A 17,959-nucleotide genomic window follows, 5' to 3' on the forward strand; every position below is an offset into this window, starting at 1 on the left:
GAATTGGCCAAGCAACTCGAGGACACCAATACCTATATCAAATTACGCTCCAATCCGACAGGAGAATACAAGGAGGAGCTAGTTGACTTGATCTATAGAGGAAAAGAAAAAGGAGTGCTGAACAAAAGAGAAGCTAAATACCTAATACCTGAGGTGTGCCGAGTACCCATTATATATACTGTTCCCAAAGTCCACAAGGATCCTGAGAAACCCCCTGGACGTCCCATTATCAATGGGATTCAATCCATCAACTCACGCCTAGGGGAGTATGTGGATAGATTTATTCAGCCGTTAGTGCCCCAAACTAGGGCTTACCTCAGGGACACAAAGCATTTAATACAGATCCTTGAGAGCACAGTACTGGAACCTAATTGTGGTTACTTGTTGGCCACAGCTGATGTGGCCTCATTGTATACTGTGATAAACCATGAAGAAGCCATTGGGGCCACAAAATGGGCATTGAACAGTTTTGGTCATCTCATATCGAAACAAAAAAGGTTTATTTTGAGATGTCTTGCATATGGGCTACAGCACAACTACTTCTGGCATAAATCAGAGTATTACCGGCAACTGAATGGTATAGGAATGGGTGCTAAATATGCACCGAGTGTAGCCAACGTGTACATGTCTGAGTGGGAGGAGTCGTCCATATATGAAGGTATGCCGGAGCAGCTCATACTCTACAGAAGATTTATAGACGACTGTATCATCATTTGGAAGGGGGATGAGAATACCCTAACTCAGTTTTTTGAGAAATTAAATGATAACCAGAAGAACATAAAACTCACCTACACTTTGAGCAACACTACTATTCAGTTCCTTGATTTAGAGATTACTATAGACAATCAACAACTAAAAACTAGAACACACTTTAAGCCGGTCCAGAGGAACAGCTATATCCCTGTGGATAGCTGCCACCATGACCCGTGGCTAATCAATATACCAAAGGGTCAAATGCTAAGGATTCGCAGGAATTGCTCAGACCCTGAGGTATTTTTGGATCAAGCTAAAACGATCGGGAAAAAATTTATTGATAAAGGGTATAACAAGGACTTTATAATGGAACAAATACAAAAGGTGTATGAAACTCCACGTACCTCTCTAACACAAGACAAAATCAAGACAAAAAGGCTGGAAACTGAATTACCCATAATTCTAAATTATAACACCCAACACAAGCAACTTGAAGCTATTATAAAGAAACACTGGCCAATTTTGAAAGCAGACAGACAGCTACAGGGAATTTTACCGAGTTACCCACGGGTGGTGTACAGAAGAGCACCAACTTTAAGGGATTTGGTGGCAAAAAATATTCCTGACCCACCAGTGAGAAACAATTTACTCACTTTTTACCAAGGAAAAGGTTTTTTTCCATGTAAACGATGTTTTGCGTGTAGGCAAACCAATTTCAATGGACAAAAATGTTCTAAATTCAAATCTACAGTGACTCAGAAGGAATACAACATAAAGGATCTGATCACGTGTAGGACTGAAGGGGTAGTATATGTATTGGAGTGCTCTTGCTCACTCCAATATGTTGGACGCACGAAGCGCCCAATGTGGAAGCGCATCAGAGAACATGTCCAAAATATCCAAAAAGCCTTCCCCAAACACAATGTGTCTCGGCACTTTGATCTATGCCACCACAACAATCCCAAGGAAATGAAATTTTGGGCCATTGCCAAATACACTCCACACTGGAGGGGCAGTCATAAAGTAAGGGAATTAAGTAAAACTGAGTCTCGCTGGATACATGAGATGCAGACTCTATCTCCCAATGGCCTTAATATCGAATTTGATTTAAATTGCTTCATTTCCAATTCGTAAACATACTCTTGGTTTTGTATTAATAATTAATTTTATTAATATATATTGATTTTTATTCATTATGATGGTTTTTATTACTGTTATTATAGTAATAATCTTTTAACTCTTTAGTACAATTTTTATTACATATTTTTGATGGTTTTATATGTTTTATTGATAATATTGAATAGTGTTGATGCATCTATTTAATTGTATTTTTAAATGTTCATCTACTTATTCTATGCTTGTTGTATATCTGGCCACAAGAGGGCAGTAGATTGCATATGCAAATGCAAATGCAAATGCACCATTCACATAGCAAACTACATAGAATGTTTTTAAAGTTTTATATCAATTACATTTTTTTAAATTTGTTTATTAAAATTATGTGTGTCTATGCATCGACATTTGATCTCACTAGAATTCAGCTATGTGAGTAAAGTTTTGCCGCAATGATGTTTGTCTTTCCCTTTGGTTGCTCACACTAATGTAAACGCTGTCAATGAGAAGGCTATCTAAACCCCAAGCCATTCTCATAACGTATGAACCCATGAGTAAGTCGCGTGCCTGTGACGTAACGCGTAGGGAGGAGCCTGCGATCGAATCCGAGTGCATCGGATCGAGCTGAGGAAACAACATACTGAGTGGCGTTTTCATGCTTTACTGAAAGCCGGGATTCGTGAGTGCATATGTCAATGCTCTGATTACATTTTTTGATCTGTCATCGAATATTGCGCAATGAGATTTTTTCTCTTTTCTTTCATGCAATCCCTGTCTGTGAGTGCCTGTATCATCTGATCACAGCGGTGGAGGGCTGGATTAGCATTCAGATTGAAGAGAGTGATTTTTTCCCTGCATGGAATCCTGCTAATCACTGTGCACTAATTAAGGACATATTAGTAATTCACAGTTTATGGAGTATTCTCCCTGATTAGTTTTTCTTTGTACGTTTTATCACCTTTTAAGTTAATATTAGCGCATCTATATTTTATATGTTTCACTGTTTGGATTTGGTATCACTCAAGATAGCAGCTATATTATTTGTTTTTTTATTTAGGTGCACGTGGAATTGATTATTTAATTAGCGCTGTAGTATATTTTTCACATTACTTACAGAAAATGTACTTCTGACTCCTAAAGCTAGTAGCACTCCAACCTGATATTTTCCTTTTTTTTTTTTTCTTAGAACTACATGCATGGGGTGTATTTAAAGCAGTTATCGCTATGTCAGAACTTCATGAAGAATTACTTCTGCGGTTATGTTCTTACCAGAGCCCTTGTATAGCAGTGCATTATGGGGTGATTTTCTGTGTGCAGGTTTTTGTATATTTATGGCATGCTCAGAAGATCGCCCTTCTAAGGCCTGAATACATTTTAAGATCTTTCGGCAGGTTTGTCACTGGTGTTTCAATGTTCCATAAAGACCACATTCACAGTAGGTATGAATCCATGAACTGGCACATTAAAGCATTATGTGGTGGCACAACAGTACTACTACTATGATTGTGCTGAATAGATTGATGCTATTCTTCTGTATTCTACTCCTGTGCTACTCTGCAAGATTATTGAGGCTGTTGAGTGGTATATGTGTGTGTGTGTCACAATTCCTGACAATAGTGAAAGGGGTTAGTTGGAAATCTCAGCAGTGACATTCTATATGTTGTCCTCAAGTGGTTGTAAAGGGTATTTTTTTATTATTAATATAAAAAAATTGTATTGCACAGAGCAGCCCAAAACCTCTTCTTCTGGGGTCTTCCATCGGTGCTCCCGTCTCTTCCTCTTCTCTTTGTGCCACCATAGGAAGCCAGTGGTGGCACATCTGATAGCTTGCTCCTGAGCCAGGCTGTGTGCATCCATTGAGGCACAAAACTTGGCTTAGTACTCCCGTACAGTTTGACAGTGCTATTGTCTCTGAGCCTGCGAGGAGAGAGAGACCAGTACCACTGCAAATGGGCACAGCACTGGCTAAAGATAGGACTTGGGTAATTATAAAGGCGGTGAGTGGGTGATGCAAATAGTGGGACATTTTGTACCCTAATGCAGGGAATGCATTAAGGGTAAAAAAAATAAGTTGTAAAACGGGCCGCAGGCCAGCCTGAGTTTGTGGGAGGAGTCTGAGACTAAGACTCCTTCCATGCTAGGTGCTGTGTCAGCGTTTTCTTTCAGGGTTCCCACCCACCCGTTCCCCCCATTCTCATACATTTTTCTTATTCTTACATTCAGGGTATGCCCTCTTCTCAGGCATACCGACCAGCAGGCCAAAGGCACACCTCAGGCCTTGGTTATTGGGGTTATCGCATTCCTTACTCGAAGACTCTGATTACAAATAAAGCCATTTTAAGACATGTATGGCATGTGGTGCTGACCTGTTATGGGTGAACAAAGGGGTCTGCACTTTACCTTTTTGCATGCCTATTATTATTTTTGTTTTTTTATCGATCAGAGCATTAATAATTATTAATTTAAAAACCCGATTATACAATGTTCGTTTTGGATGTTGCTAAAATCTAAATCTCATACTCATAATTTTGTCCCTCCTGTTTCGATCATGATTGTGGGCATCTGAAGCCCAATCGCTAATTCTTCCTGGATAAACGTTGGAGAGGTACGTGCTGGGTAACCACCTCTCGATCTCCCTCATACGCAGTTCACTGGCGGCTGTTCACAGTACTGCCCAGAGACTCGTGGGAAATTATGACATAATTTCCCAGGAGCACAGGCGAGGTGAAAATCTGCATAAATAGAAGAGCGCTCTTCTTTACCCTAAAAGGAATGTCAAGAGCCCTCCGTTAAAGGGCTCGGGGACTGTTTCTTCCAACTTTTCAGCCCCTAGTTAGTTTTGGCGGGAGCAGGGAACTGGGGCTAGGGGCAAAATAAACCTTGGGTCCTGAAGTTGTCATTAAAGGGATGCCCCCCACTTGTGTGTGTGTGTGTGTGTGTGGGGGGGGGGGGGTTCTGCTGTATCTTTCAACAATTTGGGAAACATTGATTCAGGACACGTGGGTCACCTCCACGGTGTCTCAAGGATACAGACTGGAATTTTAAGTCTTTCCTCCTTAACATTTCCTAAGATCAGATCCTCTAATAAAGAGCTTATGGTTTCAGGCACTAGACTGTTAGAGGCTTCAAGGGGTGATTGCGCAAGTTCCAATGGCCGAGAGGAGTACAGGATTGTGGCCTTATGGTCCAGGTAGGAGACTTCTTGGCATCCTTAGACATCAGGGATGCATACCTGCATGTGCCAATCTTTCAACCTTGTCAGAGGTTTTTGCGTTTTGCAATAGAAGATTGTAATTTCCAGTCTTCGGCTCCAGTCTTCCAGCTCCCTGAGTCTTCACAAAGATCTTGGCACCATTTTTATATGGTATTCTCATTTGAGGCAATTCCTTATGCCCAATTTCATTCTAACAGAATATTCTGTCAGTTTGGAACAAAAAGGTGCAAGCCCTGAATTGTTGGATGTCTTTATCCCCCAGGATTTGGTTGAGCCTCAGGTGGTGGTTGGTAGAACAGAAACTGACACAGGGCAAATAATTTCTTGGATGGTGACCACGTATGCCGGTCTCTCTGGTAGAGGGGCAGTCCTAGAAGACTCCACAGTCCAGGTATGGTGCCCTCTGGTGGAACAAAATTTGTCCATCAATGTTCTAGAGTTGCGGGCAGTGCGACTGACTCTGAAATTCTGGTCAGTCAGGTTACAGGATTACTCGATAAGGGTTCAGTCCGACAATGCCACAGCAGTGGCCTATGTCAACCACCAAGAGCCGTTCAGGAGGAGGTGAGCCGTGTAGGGAGTGGGCTGTCTTTTACAAATATTTGTACCCAAACTCTATAGTTTCATGGGCTTTCTTAGATGTGATAGAGTAAATGCTCAGCATAGAAACTCACTAAAAACTGAGCATGTGCAGAGCTGCCAGCCCTGTTCTGCAAAATCCCCAACTGCAATGTGGACATGGACAGAAGGTGGAAACAGGACAGCTGAATCAACCAGGGTTTTTGCAGAATAAGGAAAACTAATCTCATAGTGACCATGAACAGCATTTATTTATTGATCATTTTTAATGATGTGAGTTTAATGACAATTTCAAAGTTGATCTCCAGCATTAGTGAAGTTTAAAGGAGTTGTAAAGGCAGAAGGTTTTTTATCGTAATTAACAGGGCTTGACAAATTTGCTTGGAATCTAGGAGCCAGCTAAAAAGTTAGGAGCCAGGAACGCGCCCCGTCCCGCTGAGCTTGCGTGCAAAAGTGAACGCATACGTGAGTAGCACCCCCATATGAAAGCGGTGTTCAAACCACACATGTGAGGTATCTCCGTGATTGTTAAAGCGGGAGCAATAATTCTAGCCCTAGACCTCCTCTGTAACTCAAAACATGCAACCTGTAGAATTTTTTTTAAACGTCGCCTATGGTGATTTTAAAGGGTAAAAGTTTGACGCAATTTTGAAGCGTGATATGTTGGGTATCAATTTACGCTGTGTAACATTATCTTTCACAATATAAAATAAAATTTGGCTCTTATTAAAAAAAGTGTATTTTTTCCCAAAAAAGTGTACCAGCTGTACCGCCCCACACGCTAGGTCGCTAATTCTAGTCGCAATTGCGACCTGGCGCCCGGGGTTTGTCGAGCCCTGTCTTAATACATTCTATGCATTGGGATAAAAAGCCTTCTGTGTGCAGCAGCCGCCCCAGCATCCTCTAATACTTACCTGAGCCCCATCTCTATCCAGCGATGTCCACGAGTCCCTCAGCTGTCAGGGACTCTCCCTCCTGATTGGCTTAGACACAGCAGTGGCGCCATTGGCCCCCACTGGGAGGCGCAATCTTGCGCAGATTGGACAGTGGGGGAGCCAATTGGAGGGTCTGGCAGACCTGATGTCCATCAGCCACCTGCGATCGTTCCTAAAAAGAGGCAGAACTGCGGTCTGCTCTGTGTAAACAAGGCAGATCCCTGTTCTGACAGGGGAGAAGATGGAGATCTTGCGTTCCTCCCAAGCATGAACATGGATCTCTGTCTTCACCAAGTCAGAACAACTCCCACACAGTTAGCAAATACCCCCTAGGGACACATTTAATCCTTTGATCGCCCCTGATGTTAACCCCTTCCTTGCCAGTGTTGGTACAGTAACCGTGCATATTTTTAGCACTGATCTCTGTAATAATGTCACTGATCCCGATATAAATCGCTGATCGCTACCATTACTTGTAAATAAATAAAAAATCCCATAGTTTGTAGACACAATAACTTTTGTGCAAACCAATCAATATATGGTTAGTGGGATTTTTTTTACCATAAATATGTAGCAGAATACATATTAGCCTACATTTTCTATAGAAATTCATTGGATGTGTTTTTATAGCAGAAAGTAAAACATTTTGGGCTGGATTCACAAAGAGTTACGTCGGCGTATCAGTAGATACGCCGATGTAACTCGGAATCTAAGCCCATCGTATGTTTAAGTGTATGCTCAAACTGAGATACATTTAAACATGCCTAAGATACGACGGCCTGCGCCAATATTTACGCTGGCCGCTAGGTGGCGCTTCCATTGAGTTTGGCATAGAATATGCAAATGAGTCGTTGCGCCGATTCACGAACGTACGCTTGCCCGTCACAGTAAAGATACGCCGGTTCCGTAAGAGATACGCCGCATAAAGATAAACATGCCCCCTAGGTGGCATATCCGAAGTCAAGTATGGCCGTCGTTCCCGCGTCGCAATTTGAAAATTTTACGTTGTTTGCATAACTCGTCCGTGAATGGGGCTGGATGCCATTTACGTCCACGTCAAAACCAATGACGTCCTTGCGACGTCATTTAGAGCAATGCACACCGGGATATTTTCAGCGTGGGGACGCGCTTCATTTAAATGAAACACGCCCCCTATGCGACAAATTTGAATTCCGCCGGGTGTTTTACGCTACGCCGCCGCAACTTTATGGGCAAGTGCTTTGTGAATAAAGCACTTGCCTGAAAAACTTGCGGCGGCGTAACGTAAATCAAATACGTTACGCCCACCCACAAATGCGCCCATCTACGTGAATCTGGCCCTTTGTTTTTTTTTTGTTTACAGTGCAAAAAATAAAAACTGCAGAGTTGCTCAAATACTACCAAAAAGTCCCATTTGTGGAGGAAAAAAAATACACATTTTATTTGGGTACAGCGTAGCACAACCGCACAATTGTCGGTTAAAATAACGCAGTTCTGTATCACACAAAATAAATTGCCTGCTCATGAAGGGGGGGGGGGGGGGCCCTCTGGGGGCTGAAGTGGTTAAAACCTGGACTAAGTTGAATGACATTTTACATTCAAAGTCACTTTGAAACAAATGAGCGCCTGGCCCTGTCCCGATTTCATGATTGATCCAGTACATTGTGGCGTGACTGTGCAGCCAGTGATATAATCCACTGAGTTGTATTGCAGAGGGCTGGGACATACAGGGCTTGGTATCCTTGTGATGAGTCTGACGTGTGTGTGGTGCTGCAGCCATAGCAGATACCTCATAGGCCTGAGGATGTGTCATTGCTCACAAAGGACTCGCCTTCAACCTGTGCTCTGCATTAACTATTTATCATGAGGAGGATGAGTCTGCTCTATGTCTTGTACTTTACTGGGAGGGAATGCATTTTTTATAAACGCCTCAGAATTAGACTGTGAAGGCCGGGAATCGGATGAAGGCCTTTTCTCTAGCAGCCCAATTAAAGGAAAGGTAATAGAAACACGTTGCAATATATTTAATCTCTCTCCTTGACTGAATTTGTGTGTTTGGGTAAAAGTAGGTCATGCTACAAAATTGGCGCAGATCATCTTTATGGCGAACATTCAGAAATCTGCAGACAATAAAAATATTTTATGCGTTTGCATGAAAGAGATTACAGTTTACAATTCCTCTTGACAGTTAACTCTCGCAGACAAGAATTCTTTTCATGCTTTATTCATTTTGTTCAGTTCTCTTTTTATTCCACAGTATTGTTGATTTCCTGTTGCTTTTCACTGTATTCTTGAATTCTACTTCTATTGTAAAATGTATTTATTGGCGTATAACTCACTTTTTACCCTGAAAATAGAGAGTAAACTGTGCCTGTGTGTTATACGCAGGGGGCTGTGGCACGTTTTTTTTCTCCTAAAACTTCCCTCTTAAAGTTAGGGTGCGTGTTATACGCCAATAAATACGGTAGTTATGGGACGTTCATATCAAGTAAGCAAATTTGTATGAATTTTGGTAAAATGTAGAATAACATTCTATTAAAAAAAATACATAAACGGTGGTTTTCAGGAAACCTGGAAATATGAGGCTGTCATTTCTGACTTGGTTCTAAAAAGGTGCAGGCTCTAATGCGATTATAATCTGGTTTTACTCATTGGCTAGTTACCGACCTGAAACCAGCAGACCATTTCTGAAGTCGGAAACGACTGTTCTTCTTTCCTGCATGCTGGTGCTAGATCACCGACACAACAGGTCGTGATGACAGTCCTGAAGCCCAAACCTTTTAAAACGGAACTATTGGAATGGAAAAACGTATACCCTTGCAGTTGGTTACCCTTCCCACTGTTTAACTGCTCATCTTGATTAGTTTTGGTAAAAAGGGTAATATACCCGTATATACTCGAGTATAAGCCGAGGACCTAATTTTATCACAAAAAAACTGGGAAAACGTATTGACTCAAGTATAAGCCTAGGGTGAGAATGCAGCAGCTACTGTAAGTGGAAAAGAGGGTCAACAATGCCCATTTGCAACCTCACTGTGCCCGTTGCAACCTCACTGTGCCCGTTGCAACCTCACTGTGCCCGTTGCAACCTCACTGTGCCCATTGCAACCTCACTGTGCCATACATCACTGTGCCCATTGCAACCTCACTGTGCCATACCCCACTGTGCCCATTGCAATTTCACTGTGCCATACCTCACTGTGCCCATTGCAGTCTCACTGTGCCATACCTCACTGTGCCCATTGCAGTCTCACTGTGCCATACCTCACTGTGCCCATTGCAGTCTCACTGTGCCCGAGTACCTAAATTCTTGACAGGCGTCGCAGCTTCCTCCTGGCGTTGCGTTCCGTGATAGGCATTTGACACTGTGTTCCTCCTATCATGGAGGTCCTCTCATCCTCGGACTCAGTTTCCCAGCAGACACTATGTTCAGTGTTCCGCCAATCGCGGACATTCTTTCATCCTCGGACTAGAGCAGTGTTTCCCAACTCCAGTCCTCAAGGCACACCAACAGGTCATGTTTTCAGGCTTTCCATTATTTTGCACAGGTGATTTGATCAGTTTCACTGCCTTAGTAATTACCACAGCCGTTTCATCTGAGGGAAATCCTGAAAACATGACCTGTTGGTGTGCCTTGAGGACTGGAGTTGGGAAACACTGGACTAGAGGACATCCATGATTGGTGGAACACTGAACACAGTGTCTGCTGGGAAACTGTCCGAGGATGAGAGGACTGTCTGTAACGCCACACAGTAGTGCAAGGCTTTCTCCCTGGTGTGGAGTGTCGTGATCGCCCCCTCTCTTGGACTACAGGACAGTCAGGACGCCCACTAACACACAGCTCCTTTCTCTATCTGCAATGTAGAGAGCGTCCTGACTCTCCTGTAGTCCAAGGGAAGGGGCGAACACGACACTCCACACCAGGGAGAAAGCCTTGCATTACTGTGTGGAGTTAGACAGAAGAACAGGAAGTGAGGATTTCTCAGAAGAAATAAGGACATTTAGAAGCAAAATGGAAGGATAAGATAAGTGAAGGAGGACTGCACTAAGGTAAAGGAAGCTATTTAGGGATAAACAAATTGTACCTTTACAACCCCTTTAAGGCTTACCTGTAAGTGCAAAAATATCTCCTAAACCTACACGGTTTAGGAGATATTTCCAAAAGACATGTACCGATGTCTACGGCGCAAGTGCCGTAGACAATGGTGTGCAGGCGCACCGAGTGACGTAATTGCGGCTCCGGCCACTCACAGCGCCATAGCCGCGATACGAGGAAGAAACTCGGGGGGGGGGGGGGGGGGAGATGGCGGCGAAGGTGAGGAATGAGCACCGCTGGGGGTCTTTGATCCCAGGTAAGTAATAAATAATGAGTTAATATGCTATGCATACTAGCTCATTATGCCTTTTTCTTGCAGGGTTTTTTTTTTTTTCAGATTTATTTATTTATTTATTTATTATTATTTTTTTTTTTAAGAGGGTTTACTTCCTCTTTAAGGCTTAATACAGTCAATGTTTTTCTTTTCTCAGCTAATGCTTTTCAAATGGTTTCTCTCTGCAGGTTTAGTGGGTGTTTGTTCATGTATTGTGTGCGTTTTTTATTAGGAAAATGTTTGCTGTAATATTGATCAGCTGAGAGAAGTGTTTGTGTTCTGATTAAAAATAAACACAAGAAAGCCAACTAGTCCTACATAAGAAGTATTCAGGTAAAGATTTATGATGGTACTCGGAGCAGACACGGGGCAGAATAACAGCCAGGCAACTTGTGTTTTCCAAGGACGTCATAAATGGCAGCAGCCATATTTCTTTCATGACCGATTTTTATTTTTTTAAGGCCACTTTTACACGAGTACTGGGGCCCTTTTCCATTAATGGGCCATGTGTTAGAGTGGCTTGGGCTGCCAGGTACCGCATGTATGCACCATAGTGACATTACTGTCATTTTTTAATGGCACTCTAATGCACCTAGACAGTACACTTGCTCTAACAAAAATGTAGCAGCTGCGATTTTAAATCGCCCCTTCAAATGAGCTGCCTTAACACAAGCACTTACTGTGTATCTTGCAAAAGTTTTGTGTCTTCGGGGTAGTTTGTTTAGATCTATGTAGTTCCCAGGTCTCTGCATCTGCTACAGTTCCACTGTGCTGTTTTACATTTGGCACCTTTCAGGGGGGAGGGGGGTTCAGATAGCTGTCTAAGACAGGTATTTGCACCCACTTCCAGGCATAGACTCCCATGGGCCACTCCCCCCGCCGTCTTTTGGGAAACGCACTGTTCCCAGGAGAGAGCGGCGACCAGTTACTATGTGCCGCGCGAATCGCGCATGCACAGTAGGGAACCGGGCATAAAGCCGCATCGCTTCACTTCCTGATTCCCTCACCCAGGATGTTGGCGGCAGCACCCGAGGGACGAGCAATTGCTCAGCCTCGGCTGCTGACATCGCGGGCACGCTGGACAGGCAAGTGTCCATTTTTTTTAAAGTCAGCAGCTGCACTATTAGTAGCTGCTGGCTTTAAAAAACATTTTTAGGGTGCACCTCTGCTTTAAAGTATAACTAAAGGCAAAACTTTTATTTTAGTTTTGGATAGAGTGGAGAGGGATTAGAACCCCTGTCAGTTTTTATTGCTGTCTGTGTCCCCTTTTAAGGAGATGCACTCTCTTTTTGTCCTGTTTACCGTTATCATTGAAAGTAAAAGAAACCCCCAAATATTGGTTTGTTCCCGCAAATGTTCAAAATCTTCCAATAGGGAAACTAGTTTTGGTGTCCTGGGGGTTCCCAAGGAATTCCCTTTAATTTGCAGAAATTTCCTCTCAACTCACTTCCTGTTTGGCTATGGGACAGGAAGTGAAGGAAAATCTCCAAAATGGGACACAGATGGCAAAAAATAAAAATCTGGTGGGTTCTAATCCTTTCTTACTCTATAATAGCCGAATCTAAAAAAAAAAAAAAAAAAGCTTGTCAGCTTATGGTTCACTATAGAATGTGGGAACTGGTGGGAGGAACCACAGTGTGCAGCGAGAGAAATGGGTATTTGACCCACCTTTTAAGGGTTTGTTCACACCTGGTGTGGTGCAGGAATGTTTGCAAAATTGCGCGTTTTCCCACACTGCACAAGAACATGCTGCCTTTTACAAAAGCATGCGAGTGCTGTAAATTCTTAATGGCACCCCCATACATCTAGCAAACATGCCTGTGTTCATGCCCACCACAACACATGGAACTGGTACCCTGCACTAGTTTTGAACAAAAATAATGGGTGTCTATCTGGCTTTTATTGCTGTCCATGTCCCCTTGGGGGTAATTAATCCTCACTTTCTGTCTTGAGACACAACATGAAGTGAGAAGAAACCTCCCCTAACTGGGAAAGTTGTCTTTGAGAGATTTATCTCCATGGATCTGAACTGCTCCTGCTCTGGTAACACTGTAAAAAAAAAAAAAAAAAAATTGGGCAAAACACAGGTTCACTTAAAGTGGATCTAACCCCCCCCCCCCCATACACCCAGTGAAGTGAACAGCCTCAGATGATACACAGCGATTAACCAGATCTCCCTATATAGGTTTTATATATATATATGTATGTATGTGTGTGTGTGTGTGTGTGTATATATATGTATGTATATATATATATATATATATATATATATATATATATATATATATATATATATATATATATATATAATATATATCTGCTGTGTTCACATTTATATACTGTTTAGAATGTTGGGATCATGTTAGATTTTCTCTTCCTGGTTAACACAGAGTGTGATGTCTGGGCGTACAGCCAAGATAGCTAACACTGCTGATTGGAGGAAAAGCACACACCCCCTCTCCTCATAGGCAGAGACTCTCAGAGCTGTTTTATAATAGGGGCTGCTCTCTGCTACTCTATTTTAGCAATCTCCTTTGATGAAAGATTCAGGCTGCTTTTGTCTAAAAAGTCTAAAAATATGTCAGGAGTTCTGAGGCTGATAACAGAGGAACCGTTCAGGAGAGAGCTATACAACTTGGCTCATTAAAAAGATATAACAAAATACTGCAGATATATGTGCCCAGCTCAAATTTCATGAATCGGGTTTACATCCACTTTAATGCTGGCTGTATTTATAGGGTACCTTTGAAAAATATAGAGGCTGCTATTGATTAAGGCTCATTCTGAAAATGCTAGCTGCATGGCTGTCATGCCAACTGTCAGGCATAAATGCTTTGAGTAACTAACCCAGTACAGTTATTAAGAGGAGAACCTTTTAACTTTTATTAAAGTGGTTGTAAACCCTTCCCTATAGCCAGTGAAGTGACTGGCCTCAGGTGACACAGAGATGAAACCAGTCCTCCTACACAAGTTGTACCTGTTTATCTGTGGCCATCTTTCCCCTACATCTGTTTAAAGTGCAGAATTTACACAGGATCTCTCAGCTCTGAAAAGAAGGGGGTGGCGAGCTCTTAGAGCTGATTGGAGGAATGAGACACACCCCCTTCACACAGCACACAAGAACAGATCTGAGGCTGTCAATCAGCTGGAGCTCTCTCCCCGTAACTACTTTTTTTTCCTGGTGTCAGGAAAACTGGTCAGAAGTGTCTTGTGCAGATAACAGGAACGAAGCAGAAGACACCAATGACACTTGGTGCTCTGGATTGAGACAAGTACACACTATAGAGCTTTGTACATGTTTCATGTCTGAGTTTTACATCCACGTCAAAAAACTACTAGCATGCCAAGCTTTACTTTCTGTCCATATTCACTTGGCATTCTTTAACCATAAGATTTAAAGTAGGTTATGTTTATAAAAGATCAGTAGTAATCCTTAAGTACCTTTTGTATGTAGCATTTGTTTGATATACTGTATATTACATAGCATTAGGTAAATATTTCCAATCACTGGGACAACATGTCTCTCTTATTAATTCTGTCATTTTGTGCTTGCTTGCAAAGTTTATATAATTAAATTAGATGACTAGCTGTGTGTAAATGAAACTTTATAATCATTGTCATTATTACTACATTGGAAACACCCTTTACCTTATCCGCATGTTTGTCTCTCCCTTTAATTATTTACAGGGAAGCTTTTGGAAAGTTTTATCTACTGCTAGGCAGATTCATACCTATTCACAAGCACATTTTACACAGCTAGTCTATCAAAGAGATGGCAATATGGGATTATTAGAGTATACCTGTGTGTCGTCTACTACTTGAATCAGATTTATGTAAGACTGCAGGCGTGCATCCAGAATCCGCTTTGGTGTCCTTAGATACACTGCCCTACTGTAACTGTAATGATGGATTCTCTTTTACTATGATCAGGGTAAGCCAATGAAATTGGAAACCAGTCTTCCAAGAATAGTTGTTCCCAAGTACTTTTAGGTGGATGTCGCAATGATGATTCTGCCACTGGAGACGCTTCGGTGACGGCAGTATCGCCGTGGTGTAGCTACAACTTCCCTTAGTGAGCAACAGAGTGCTGCAGAGTCTGGCTCATGGTGATATAGAGCAATCTTTCACTAGCAACTAGATTATTTGGGAAGACCAGAAACCCTGTTGTCAGACTATTTTAACAACAATTTTCCGATTAAATTATATGACATTTAATATATTTAAGCATTTTTTTTTGGGCCGAACCTATTCGATTAATCGATCATGAAATTAATCGATTACAAATTGGTCAAAAAAAAAAAATGCTATTTTTTTTAAGGCTATTATCCGATTAATCGAAACAATAATCGACCAACTAATCGATTATGAAAATAATCGTTAGTTGCAGCCCTAATTTCTTTTGCTTTAGAAGTCTCTCTTTTGTAGCAGGCTAAAGCCCTAAGGGCTCTTTCACACGTCCGTTCCGTTCGTCCGTTTTTTGGACGTCCGTTAACGGACCGCAATGCTTCCCTATGGGCTAGCGTCCGTTAGCGGATGAGCATCCGCTAACGTCCGTTAGCATCCGTCTGCGTTCAGTTCCGTTTTTTTGGACGGAAGAAAACCCTATTTTTCTTCCGTCTAAAAAACGGAACGGACGAAAAACGGACGTTAACGGATGATCCGTTCCGCTAACATCCGTTTTTCTATGTAAAAAGCCCAAAAAAATAAAAAAAAAAACGGATGAAAAAACGGATGGAAAAACTGATGCAAAAACTGATGAAAAACTGATGAAAAACTGATGAAAAACTGACGAAAAACTGATGGAAAAACGGATCAACTGATTAAAAAAAAAAACTGATCTGAAAAACTGAACGGACGTGTGAAAGAGCCCTTAGACTGCGATTTTGGTGCTGCCATTTTGAATGTTGGTAGGCAGACTCGGAACATAAACTCTTTCTCCCCGGCTGCCACATAAATATGTGGGAAGGGGCTGGGCATGGGAGCTGGACCAGCATATGGCAATTGGGGATCGACCGATTATCGATAAGGCAGATTATTGCAGGCGGATATCATTTTCCGTAAAATCGGTATCGGTCGCAAACTAAACCGATATTGCTTCAAGGGGTTTTACCGGGGTGATGCCTGCAGCTGCAAGCATCACCCCGGTACTGTTCTTTAGAGTGGACAGTAGGCTTCATTGTAATAACAACAGATGTGGCTCAGCAGCCGCTCTGCTGTTATTTCAAGCAGTGGGAGGGGACATTCCCCCCCCCCTCCTTCCGCCGCTTGCTCGGACTCTCCCATTCAATCAGGAGGCCTGAGCAACCAGCCTCCACATCCGCTGGGTGGCCAAAGACCCGAATGAAGCATTAGCATTATCTCAGATCTAGTAACCCGGAAGCATTTTCATGACATCAATTCCCGGATTACTGGCATCTTAAATGCGCTAGTTTAGATTTTGTTTACTTTCGTTTTGATTACTTTCAAGTGCAGAGGAGGGATTTGGGGTTCCCTCCGTAAAGAGTACTTTGACACTGCCTGTTACTGACACAAGGGATGTTTACATTCCTTGTGACAGCAATAACCATGATTTCATTTTTTTACACTTTTTTTTTTTTTAATTCATTTTTTAATGTACAGAATATCAGCACATATAATTGGCTATCGGCCTAAGAGTTAGCCGAAATATCGATATCGTATCAGCACCGAAAAAATTATATCGGTCAATCCCTAATAGCATATAGAAAAGGATAGAGGGCTATGACCTGGCACTAGGATGGGGGGAACTGTGGCTGTACTAGAAAAATGACTCTTTCTGAAGAAGTCAGAATGTGGCTGCCATTTTTTTGAAGCCCAGAGCCCCAAAGTAGCAGTAAATCTTTAGACCACATCAGATCAACTTCTACATTTTCAGTGAGTAAAAATTGAGAGCAGTTGAGCATGTGCAGAGGGTGAGGCAGTGTATTTTTGTTTTTTTTATTTTGAACATTTTACATAGCTATACCTGCTAAAGGGGCCAGCCTAAAGCAATCTAGCAGGATTACATTTTCTGACTAAAGTTCCACTTTAATGAACAAAAATATTGCTGCAAGTAAGCATTTAAAACATTTATTAAGTCGGTGGCAGGATCCTTTCTATTTGACAAGATTAGGAAACACAATGTAAGGCCAAAAAGGACCCAGCTAAATAAAAACATCTGGCAAATGAAAACTAGTAGTTAGAAGGTGAAGGCTTGGTTCACACAGTGGGTGCAGTGTGGTCCACGTTTGCTCGGACACGGCATCCTATTCATTTGAATGGGCTGTTGTGAACCGCAGAAAAAGGTGTATGCAACTTTTTAAAAACGCGGCCACAGGGAAATGGCATAGTCTTTTTGACCATGTTTTTTCCCTTCGGTTCCCGCACCTGCGATCGTGCTGTGGGCTGGGATGCATGGGGGTGCTACTCAGAATGAATGGCACCCGTGTGCGTCTCGTAAAAGCAACGCGATTCGGCTTCAGGTGTGGGAATCAATGCGATACCCGGAACGCACAGTGCCGCCTAGTCTGAACCTAGCCCTGGGGAAGAAGTATGATTTTACATAGACAGTTATGACTTTGCCTTTTCCTAAATAGTTTTAGCTCCATAATTTGTCTTGGCCTTTGAGCAATCATTGTATCTATTTTTGGGTGTACTTGGCAGCTATAAGAGGTAGTTTTGAAACAAAATAAAGATCTTCTAGTACAGGCAGAGAAATCTGTCTGCAGGGGTGATTAGAGTGGAACTTGTAATATTGTATGTGTTTGTCCTCGACCTCGTGACACCCAAATCCCCAAGATAAAAAGTTGTTACATTTATTACCTTCTGCAATCTGCATGATAATTTGTTATAGAAGTTCTGGATTCATTAGTAGGCTTGTGGTGGGGTTTTTTTTTTTTTTAAACTATGCTAAATAATTTTTTACTTCAGACTATTTATATTAGTTTTATTAGTTGTCCTATTTAGAGACTTTTTTTTTTTCATTGTTCTTTTAGGATCTGTCTAGACACACTAAACAATAAGTCTTTGTGCCTCTTCTTGTTGTCACACGCATAGGGCTGCCACATCCTTTATGCTAT

General features: G+C 42.0%; 1 protein-coding gene across 4 annotated transcripts in view; it reads left to right on the forward strand.

Annotated features, from left to right (window-relative positions):
- Window positions 1–17,959, forward strand: part of CCSER2 (coiled-coil serine rich protein 2) — a 158,389-nt gene that overhangs the window by 22,940 nt on the left and 117,490 nt on the right. The window contains exon 1 of one of the 4 annotated variants that reach the window (XM_040320508.1): window positions 8,276–8,512. The exons of the other annotated variants lie outside the window; for them this stretch is intronic. The gene's annotated coding sequence lies outside the window, so the exon portion shown is untranslated. Of the gene's footprint in view, window positions 1–8,275; window positions 8,513–17,959 lie in introns of those variants that run through there. 4 annotated transcript variants of the gene reach the window in all.

This window comes from Rana temporaria, chromosome 8, assembly GCF_905171775.1.
Source record: "Rana temporaria chromosome 8, aRanTem1.1, whole genome shotgun sequence".
Taxonomy (NCBI): domain Eukaryota; kingdom Metazoa; phylum Chordata; class Amphibia; order Anura; family Ranidae; genus Rana; species Rana temporaria.